This window comes from Numida meleagris, chromosome 11 (assembly GCF_002078875.1).
Source record: "Numida meleagris isolate 19003 breed g44 Domestic line chromosome 11, NumMel1.0, whole genome shotgun sequence".
Lineage (NCBI taxonomy): Eukaryota > Metazoa > Chordata > Aves > Galliformes > Numididae > Numida > Numida meleagris.
The window spans coordinates 1,005,698-1,016,926 of NC_034419.1; the positions used below are offsets into that span (position 1 = coordinate 1,005,698).

Here is an 11,229-nt window from a genome sequence, read left to right on the forward strand (position 1 = left end):
AATAGATATCCACTGAGTTTTTCAAAATTTCAAAATTCAAAGGGCCCTCATCACTACATTCTCTCAGTTCTCCATCCCAAGTTCTGCTGGTGCTCAGATGAACAAACAGACCTCAGTATTCTTATACGTGCTTCAAGAGGACTGCCAAGTAAATTTAAAAATCTATATTCTGTTTTTGACCCCAGAGGAAAGCTCATTCTGATCAGACAGAAGGTAACATAGATGCCAGCTGGACAACACAAGGCCAAGCTGGTTGCATCTCCTGCGGATAGTGAAATATTTCCCACGTGTGAAATCATTGACTTGGAAGCAAAAAGACACACAAGTCACTCACATTAAAAATGAACAAGCCATTTCTTACCTGTATAAAATATCCCTCTGTTCTGCAGCAGCTAGAATGCAACCTAAGTTTATTAACAAAAGAACAGCCCCTTGAGACATGAGCTCACTGAATCGATTGCTGAGCAGTGTCAAAATTTTACAAGATACAGTCTAGACGCTAAACCTCCAGTGTTGAGAGTGCTTACTTAATTATTTTCTTGAATGAGGCATTTCTTGACATGGTGGGCAAGGGAATTCACTGTCAAGAAGGCAACGTAATTAATTGTGCTGTGAGGAACATGTCCTTTCCATTATGTGTTCATCACTGTGCACTTGAGATGCAGAATTGCAGCCTGTTTACTGCATTTATCTCTCAGTTCCTCAGCTGCTCTCAGGTTCCTCTCCTCTCTTCTCATTCTTTGGAAGGTGAGAGCAACGGAGAGGATCACCTTCATATGAGAGTGCTTCTATCCCAGTCGTAGTTGATCAAAACCCTTATGGCCTTTTAGGCCAGAGGTTATTCGTAACAGCAGGCTGCCAGAGGAGTTTGCACCATGGTCTGGAGCATTAACACAGACTGTGCACCGTTGCAAAGATCAGAGGCAGCCATATAAAACTGCACAAATGGGAGAACTGCAGCTGAGGCACAAATCTGTCATCAGGACAAACACGGCCTTGGTGTACATACTGCAAGGCCAGCCTTCCCCCTCTGCAGTTCCACCCAGCAAAACTAACAGGTTGCAGAGTGAATCAGCTGAGAAGGGGTGGAGTGCAGGATGCAACATCCAGGTCAGAGCTGTTGAGCACACAGTGCAAATCTCACCCTCAGCTGAGAGCCGTAAGAATCAGGCAGACTCCATCACAAGAAGCACAACAGAGTACACTGAATAACTCAGAGCTCCTCTTACTTCCTGATGCACAGTTACTGTGGTAGCAGACATTTCCCAGTACATTTGTATCCACCCACAATTTACTCAGATAATAGGAAAGTCTTGAGCGAAAAAAATCTCTTTACAAAAACGCTGAGTCTGCCAGACCTCCAGGGATGTTTCAGAACATGGAAATTAAATTTTGTCTCTAATACTGTATTTACCTGCAATTCACGATGGACAGATCAGGACCACCTAACAAAGCTGTGCACGACAGCAGGAATAATGAAGCACATCAGGCAACTGCCCTTTGTCCTCAGCCACGGTCACAGCAGCTGTCATGCAGTCAGAGGGCAAGCACACATTTTGCATAGACTTCCGAAGGCAAAAGTGAATTCCTGCCAATGGAAGAAGACACTTCTGATCAGTGGGTGATGCCCAGAGGCTACTTCTGATAATAACAAGCCTCAGCCAAATTCACCCCTCGTGCAGCTCTGCTGACCTCAAAGTACAGGGAAGAAGTGGTACTTGGTTTTCAGCTTTGTCCTAATTAGTGCTTTGTACTGGCAGCAGGAGGTACAAATGCAGACATAAGAGCAAGTCACACGTGCCCAGCTTCTCTGCTGAATACAACCCGCCCGTATTTCAGTCCTGGTCAGTGCAATACTATTAAGTTCAGCTGTTTTGCCAAACGCTTCCAATCTGTGTCATAGTATAACGCAACCAGCAAACACAGTTCTCATTATTTTGCTAATGCAGCATGTTCATTGCCTAAGCAGAAAACCAAGAGAGAGAAAGCAGAAGTAAAGTATTAAATTTGCTAAGGGATGCTTAAATCATGCACATCAGGGTCATGGAGCAACAGCATGAATGAATAACCAAAAGGCAAAGTTTGGTTTGCACCACCAGCACTCAAGGAAAGCAGCACAGCCCATGTGATCCCTACCCCAGCCCTGCAACCAGCCCTGCCCTGGCAGCAGCTCGCCCTTCACCCTGCAGAGCTCTTAACAGCAGCGGGCTGGCTCTGGCTCCCCAGGGCCACGAGGACAAACATTTGCCATAACCAAAGAGAATCCCACACCAGGTAACAGCTGGGAGGCAGAAAGCAGGGCTACTTTACCAAAAAGGAGCCAGCTTGTAACCTCTGACAATTGTTATTAGAGATGGTATTTCTGAACCAAAACAGGGATTTTTTTTTCCATCCACTGGGTTAGGCTCTTTGTGGGATGCAAACAAGTCTATGAGTTGCCATTTGTCACACTGTTTTCAGACAGAGAAATGATGCTAATGCATAAATGAAGAATTATGAATCACTGTAAGAGTAAACAGTAGAATGCTCTATTTGGCCCAGAAACCTTTTCAGAATGTGTATTTTAAACAGTAGCCAGGGGAACCAAAAAATGCAGACTCGTGCTAAAGAGCCTTACATTTAAGTACAAGACATTTTCAGAGTTTTCCCTAGAGAAAAGATCCAGCCTGGAAGAATACTGAATGACGGAGGCATTCATTAATCACCTGGTGGCTAGCTCACTGTGCCACAGCCTCTTCTGGCTTCCTTTTCTATATTAGTTCTAATAAAGAGCTCTAACAATAAGCAAAGGCATTTTGGGGGGCTGGCCAATTAATAATTGCCCCTTCATCTTTCATAGAATCATTATGATTGAAAAGACCACCAAGATCATCCAGTCCAACCACCATCCCCACCTGCACCTCCCCACTAACCACGTTCCTCAGTGCCACAACCCCGTGGTTCTTGAACACTTCCAGGAATGGTGACTCCACCACCTGTCTGAGCAGCCTGTTCCAAAAAGCTGCAAAAGGTTTGCTGCAAAAAGCATACACGACCCTGTTATAATGAAGCTACTCATTATTTTTTGTTGTTTAACTTTGGATCAGTGTATTATCTGGAGCAATCACCGCTCACATTTAGCTTTGATAGGGCTAACTGGAACAGAAGGGTTGAGAAAACCACAGGTTTTATTTCCATGTTCAACTGGCTTACGAAAGATTAAAGTCAATTATAAGAAAATTGTTTTATTCCCCCCAGGAGTAATGTCAGCTATCAGTTTAAACACAGATGTTTTGAACTCCACATCTAATGAAAAGTACACCAAGGCTTCAGACATCTGCATAAATAGGGGCATTCCTTCCCTTCAAAAGAAATTCTTACTGTAATGTCCACTACTATGCACATATCTGACAAAGAAATTACAAAAGCCAAGGCAGTGGGTGGTCTGCCTGTGTGACAACACTGATACATCTCCCGTTGATTATAATGTCATTTGTTACTGATAAAGAGCATATTATTAAAGAACTTAGTATTCCCAAAATGCAGTTGTTTACATGGCCAGACAGTCAACTGATGAGTCCCATTCAGGCTGCATACTCTGAACCAGGCTCCTGATTGCCTGGGAGGAAACAAAGACTCACTGCCATTCTCAGTTCTCAGGCATCTCTCAAAATAAGCATTTATTTAATGCCTTTAAAAAAATTTTTGAAAGTTGTCTTATCCTTTAAGACATCATCGTAATAGTTCAAATCGCTATTAAAACTTTATAACATTAGAAACATTAAAACATTATAACGTTGAGTAAATGTTTGAACATGAATAAATCAATTCTTTACAAAAGAATTTATGAGCTCAATTTGTTTACACTCATCCTTAGTTTGAGTGTGAGCAGCGCTGCAGTGCCCAGCGCTAGCAATCCGAAGCACCACAGTCACACGGTGTTAGAGTGGCTCAGGGTAAGCAATTACAATGCACTGGTGATTTCGGGTGCCTCCCACTCCCTGACTACCCTCTCTCTCCCTTCTGTTCATCTTTCCTCCTTCAATTTCAGGTGGTTGCCTTGCTTGGTGGGGTTAGCGGTTTTCTACTCTCTTGCCAATGTCAGGCAATTTCTGGATGTGAAACCACACGGCCTTTCTAGAGAATCATCCAGAAAAGAGCGAGTTCATTCTCAAGAGAGAGCTGGTAACTCTGGGACTTTCCAGCACGCAACAAAAGCATTCCTAAATAAGGCTGATCTTTGATGACATTTTATAGCATCTTCCTCAGAGAACTTGACAGGCGGCCTGACATGTCCCACAGACAGTCCGTCGTTCCCCTGTACAGCAGGGTTCCGTGTTTACAGGTAAGGATCATTATTTAATAGAAGAAAAGTTGACTGAGATTAGATGTTATGCCCTGACTTACCAGACAGGAAACAAGTGTTCAGTAGTTTTCATAATACAAGAGCTATGGGATGTCAAATGGAATTGCAACTTGTAATTACACTGTAGAATGCGTTGCCTTAGGATATTAAAGTTTACACAGGCTCAGAAATGAAGCAGAACACTGGAAGCAAGAGGAAAACGTGAGTATGTGCTTATCTTGTTCTTCGGTATATTCCTAGGCATCTGCTTGCACACTGTCACAAAGAGGCTCTAGGTTTTGGAAACAGCAGGAATTAGGCTGGACCAAACAAGCACACCACAGCCCACTTCACAACACATGGGAATTCTGTAACAGATTTAACTCAGTAAAGCGTTACAGGATATATTCTGAGCAGTTTACAAAGAATGAACAAAGAAGCCTAGATGACTCTCAACACAACTTTCTCGTCCTTTGCATCACAATAAGAGTAAGAAGAAAACTCACTCCGTAGACCCTACCCAGCTGTGAGTTACACAGCCACAGACAGCCAGAGAAGTCAGTGCATAAACAGAGGCTGTCAAGAATTTGGGGAAAATGTATTAAGAAATTAGCCGTGAAGAAAATAGTAAAGGGAAAAACAAAAACATTATTCTGACCTGGAAATGTTAAAAACCTAAATCAGGGGACAACTCAGTACCAGCTCCAGATTTTGTGACTTTCCAGTACCACCACCTTCTTCCTCTTACCATGCTATTCACTGCTTTTGGAAAATGCGTAAGAAAATGCTCCTGTTGAATTCTTAGATTCCTTGTTTCCAGGATTAACACTGAAGCAACAAATGTGTTCTCAACCTTGGTCTAAGGAGCCAGAGACAGCACCGTCTGCTTTCACAGCACAGCTGGGTATAGGAGATTTTGCTATACACTGCTAACAGCTTGTTCACATTATTCATGTTTCAGTGCAATCAAATCAACTCACGCTAACAATGTGCTTGCCAAACAATCCAGAGCTGGCTAGTCCCATGAAGACTGCTGGACAGACAGGGAAACAGGGAAACAGCAATGGAGGAAACATTTGACTGGCTCGCAGCAAGACTGGCAGAAGGAGGAATATAACTTAATTCCTGTACTGAACTGTAAATCTTACTCTGCAATGCAGCCATGTAACTTCTCATCCAAGGGAAAAGACTTCAGTCCTGTATCCCACAGTAATACCTAGAGTAGGCTTTCTTACAGATTTAAACCCTCTGAGCTGGTCTAGATGTGACTACCTAAGCAGCAGTCAAAGCACAGAACAATATAACCTGCGGTTCAGACAGCCTATGATTTATTTCTGGATCCACCACTGTCCTGCACTGCCCTGAGCACTCTGGGTCTGGCCTAGCTAAACACGGCTTCACATCCCATGTGTTCTTCTGCTCTGCAGCACCACTGCCAGCACAGTGTCCTGGTGGAAGCCCTCTGGCCTACACCCAGTACAAACAGGACGTGATGAGGATGCCCTCATGTATGCAGAGGGAGAAAGATATGGTAATGGACCAGAATACAGAGGTAAACAAAAACCCCCTTTAGTTACACAAGCAAAATAATCCTGACACAGAAAAAAGGCTCCTCCTGGAAGAGAAAGACTGCCTAAAATACAGGGCATAAAGGAAACCTGGATGGCTGTGTAAGCACCGTGAGCAGGCAGATTCCAGGGAGGCACAGACTGTTCTGCCAGCACCACACCGCGTGGCGAGGGGAGCGCAAAGGTCACAGAACCCTCCTCAAATTCTCTCCCCCTCCCAAAACACCTGAGCTAAGTAACTGCACCTGAAATCAAAATGGGAAGTGCCTGCCATCCAGCTTCCCACCCCTGTGGGGGACACGAGGTGCTCACAGACATGCACCAGAGAGCAGCAGCAGACAGGACAGGCAAGCGGACCTGTTTCCCACACTCAGGCAGTGCATTTTCAGGACAGGCAGGACCGAGCAGGGGCAGAACTGGTTTGCTCATGGCTCAGCTTTTATTTTAATTTATTTTCTTTAAAGAGAGCTTAGAGTAGGTCAGCGTAACTCCACCTTCCCAGGCTGAGCAGGAAGCAGCACAAAGCACCTCTAAGAAGAACGGCTGCCTGTGATTTCTGTGGAATAAGGAACACTCCTCTGGAGTGTTTGAAGAGGCGACGAGTAGCAAACAATATAAGATTCATGCCGGCTTCATGCTGCTGCCTTGGGTTTTTGGAAAAAAAAAAAAGAAAAACAGCACTTCCTGCAATTAATTAGAGCAACAATGTGACAAACAGAAGTGTTTAAAATATGTATGATTTATTTGTAGAGACTCATGCAAGTTGAGTATTCTCCCTAGAAATTTGGACAGAATCTTACACATTTCAGCAGTTCTTTCTAATAACCACATCAGGCACTTTGGAGGTTAAAACCTATTGCAGGAAAAAAGAAAAGTAGCCCAGGCAGGAGGGGCCCTGGAGCACTGAACAGTGTTGCATTAAGGGGCTTAAGATCAGTAAGGATTACAAGGCTGCTAAGAAATATGGTAATATCTTTTAAAACAACCTCAAATCCTTCTTTTTGATTTTTTTTTTCCAAACAAATCTTTATGTTTGACAAGTCAGTACATTAGTGAAGTGGGTCTTTACCTGAGGAGAGCCAGAGGTATGAATATAAGAGACCCTGGCAGAAGGAACGCTTGGGGATGGTTTATACACTGCTGGGAAAGAAAAATAAAAATATAAATGAAAGAAAGACAAGGGCATAAACAGCTCTATTATCTCCCAGAACATTCCACTGTGTAAGAGTGAGAGGATAAGGACGCAGAAAGGGACAAGGAAACACTTACAGTCCACGCAAGATGCATGTCAGGAATGAGGGGAAAGGGATGCATTAGAGATCTGGACTTTCGCTGCACCCTTGAAGTCAGCCCTGGGAGACTACGCTTTGGTTTCTTCTTCAGATTTAATGGGTTTCCAAGGGATAGCCTCAGGAAACCTGCTGTAAGAAGTAAGGACTTTGATTACATTACTGTCAATATTTTAGGCTTAAAAGATAGATGTGGGAGCTCACTCAACCTCACTACAAATGAACGCCAGAAGTTAGACTGCACTGTCAATATTGCAATATCCCTTTTAAATAACAACAGCAGAACTTTTTTTTTTTTTATCTCTACAATAGATTTATATATACAGACTGTACTTAGGATAAAATATTTTTTTAAATTCAAATCAATTTTAATTCAAAAGCGCAGTTTCATTGCTTCAATAAAAGCAGCACTGGATGATAAAACCATCTGGTTCCTAAGCCCTGCGTGGTTGCATCACTGAGTGTTTCTCCACTGCTGGGGCTTGATGTTATGGGCACAGATGAAGCTATCCTGCATTGACAAGCCCTACAGCCAAAGCTACAGGTGGACTCACTAAGAAGAAGATGCTTCTTAGCGATGACTCTCTAAGAAGAGTGGAAGCTCTGATCTGAGCTTGCATTAACTTCTGAGCACGCAGATTGCAAACTAATGCCATAATCTCAAATCAATTTACTTAAAGGTATTCAGTGCTTTGAAAGAAAGGCAATTACACAAACACACATGATCCTCCCATCATATGATTGCACAGTGCTTCATGTAAGCACATCTGAAGAAATGCACATTTTACACTGTGTAATAAATGGCATCTACTGCAATGAGACTACCCCTACTCCATCTAACCCAGCAAAGACAGACACAGCTCTCTTTTACCATCAGTCTTCTTGTCCACACAAAGAGCCGCCCCAGGCAACACTTGCAGTGCAGTCCATTCCCACCCAATGTATGACAGCAGCATGACTGCATCCTCGAGTCCTCTCTGGATTAAATCTGTGGAGCTTGTACAGAGCTCCTAGCCCAGCTAAGACTAGCAGAGCACAGAGCAGAAAAAAAAAAAAACAAAAAAAACGTGATTTTACCGAGCACTTCTCAAACACTGGCCTACCTCTATATGCTAAATGGACAGCAACACGCCACCCCTGTGGCCCACAGGAGCCTGGGGTCATTCGGCATGTCAGGGAAAGGGCACATTTTCAACATTTACAGTAATTGGGACCTTTAAGCTGCATGTGCTACATTAGTCATCTCCAAACTGGGAAACCTTTCCCACGCAGACCAACACCCAAAATGCAGAGAGAAACAGCAAGTAGAGCTAACATCAGGACAGCCTCACAGCGTCACAAGGTTTGCAACCACTCATCAACAGCATGAGCCAGCTCATGAGAGTTTGATTTTGTTTCCTCTAAATCTAAACATACACCTCCCCGTGCAGTATCAGGTTTCACATTATTTTCCAAACATCTTTTTTTTTTTAAAAAAAAAAAGGAGAAATGAATAAGCCTGTGAATTTTAAGTATTACTTCAAAGGTAGTCGATGCAAGACCTGAAGATAAAGATCTACTTCTAGAAGCAACTCAGTCTTACACAAAGCATCCCTTCTCCTCCCTTTCAACCCTCTTCCTTCCCCTCACCCTTCCCATCCTCTTAAAATGAATACAAATCAAGTGCATAAAGCAGTTGAATTCATTAACATTTAAGTGCGTTCTTGCAGATAGCTACGCGTTACATAGAATAAGCAATTAAGCACAAGTATTCCAAATACAAACAGCTGAAAGTCTGAAAGAGTCCTTTTTATTTTAAGAATATTGCAAGTAATATGCAAATACGGCAAAGTACTCCATTTAAGTGAAAGCTCCTCACCTCCTATGTCCAATCAAGACTTTCTTTCCTTCTCATTCTCTCAATATGAGCATTCTGCATGCAAACTTATCCAGGTAAATTCTTTTTTAAAATATAATAATGGGTAAAAAAGTTATAGAAATGCACGTGAAAGCTGTATAGATAGTCTTGTAGCACACAGTTAGAGTTGTCAAAGTTTGCAGCGACCAAAAAAGTACAAAATGCACTGAATCATCAGAACCTTCCATTTTGCTGCCACTACTCCTTCTCCTTGCCATTACCATCTAAGTGCTTACACTGGTTTGGACTTTTCTGCCGGACATGAGGGAACCAGGGTGTTATGTTTAAAACTGAATGCAGAGGAGTTGACAGTATCATCATCCATACCCTGAAAAAGGTTCCAAAATCCAAATTCTGTTCAGCTCTGGGCTGCAACCTGACACCAGCTTCTACCGTGCACCTGGGGGCATCATTTAACCCCTCTGTCTCATTTATGCCACCTAAGAGACATTTTGCATATGTCCTAATACTGCAAGTTACTGACCTTTAAAGGGAAAATCCACATTACTGGAAATGTCTAAAGCTAAAAGCACTCCTCCTCCTTTCAATTCTCCAAAGAGGTACAAAGTCAGGATTGAAAAACAGACATTCTGGAAGCAGTCAAATGAGATTGCCCCTGCAGGTATGATTTCTCCAAAGAAATGGGAGTGCTGGGGAAGGAAATGCAGGCAATGGAAGACGCCAGACATTAGATTCAGTACATAGCCTAAAGACCACTGTAAGAACAGCAGCCTACCAAACCCTTTGAAAAATCACCATAGTGTTACTGAGCCTAAAAGGCCATGCTGGGACCAGTTTTACCCATAATACCTGTCCGTAGTTCATTTTCCTGAGAATCTAAGTTACACGGCCCCTCCCCTGTGGCTTAGCCTCCAACTAACCCCAATTAGTCTTTCCAGTACTTCTTATTTTGTGATTCTGATTGGCACCACCTCGCTCACCACTTTAGTTACAGCATCAAGGTACCTAACACATACCTGAGAGAAATAATGAGAGTCCGTCGGCACAAAGGCAGACACTAAGTGGAGCAAACACAGTGGCAAAGACAGAAGAATGAAGTCCAGGAAAGCTACCCCTTTCATGCTTGCGTTGTTGATGGGAGAAGCTCTTTTGCCAGCATCTCATAGGGAATTCAGGTGTGAACAATGGAAATGAAAAACCTGCAGAAAAAGACAATTATGTACCCAGCTACGCTTACAGAAGAGAAGTGGTCTAATTTGCCAAAGAAGTGTAGCATTCCATAGCAACTAAAATAATTTCCTTCCACTACTGAAAATGTTAGCATTTCCATTTGTAAGTATGGCATGCCAATACTAAAATTAGTTTGACTTGACGAGAATCTCTGTATTTGCAGAAGCTCAGACCATTGGTATCACAGGCATTCTTTTTCCTGCAAGGATTATTCTAAAATATCACTTTCACATGTAAGTGGATGAAATAATTGAAAGAAGAACTGACTATATAAGACTCCTAATTAACCCATTTTTCACCAACCCACCTGTTACCAACCAGCCTGGTCAATTAATTATAACAAACTGCCTCATTACTTTTAGCACAAATTATGAGATGTATGAAGGTTTAACATAAGACAACAGAAAACCTTCCTTCCTTGCAGAAAAGTTCCTACCTGCTTAGCGAATCTCTTAGCTGCACAGGCTGTTCAGTAGCTCATTCACTCCATCTTTTGGTAGAAGAAAGGACTGCAATGCTCTTGGGCTCTCCCGTCCTCCCCGCTCAACCAGCTGCTGGCTGGAAATCCAGACTGTCAGAGACACGCAAGGCGTTGCAGCACGCTCCTTGCCCACCAGCTGAAAGCTCGTCATGGAGCACCTCACACTCAGAAAGTCAAGGTAGGCGTCCAGTAGTGAGGTTGTGCTAAAGTGACACTGCCCAAGAGCACAGTCTCTGCAAAGAACATCAAGCAATAGTGAACTGGAAGCTGCAGCAAGCTTCCAGGCTCCAGCCTGTCCTCATTGCTGAGTTAGTTGTTGTAATAGGTGGTTTTTGTGCACACACAAAAAACCCAAGATCCATAGCAAAAACAAACAAACAAGCCAAAACAAAACAAACAAACAAAAGCAAAGCCAGAACATCCTCAGAGGTACCTTAATAAATAGAAACAAAATACTTGGACAAATGTTAAAATAGTAC

General features: G+C 42.9%; 1 long non-coding RNA gene across 1 annotated transcript in view; it reads right to left on the reverse strand.

Moving 5' to 3' along the window:
• Positions 1 to 11,229, reverse strand: part of LOC110404817 — a 58,233-nt gene that overhangs the window by 14,256 nt on the left and 32,748 nt on the right. The window contains exons 2-8 of the long non-coding RNA XR_002442503.1: positions 10,706 to 10,983; positions 10,056 to 10,238; positions 9,040 to 9,728; positions 8,053 to 8,206; positions 7,162 to 7,313; positions 6,962 to 7,032; positions 1,415 to 1,588 (exon numbers count right to left, since the gene is read on the reverse strand). This is a non-coding gene — a long non-coding RNA (uncharacterized LOC110404817). The remainder of the gene's footprint in view (positions 1 to 1,414; positions 1,589 to 6,961; positions 7,033 to 7,161; positions 7,314 to 8,052; positions 8,207 to 9,039; positions 9,729 to 10,055; positions 10,239 to 10,705; positions 10,984 to 11,229) is intronic.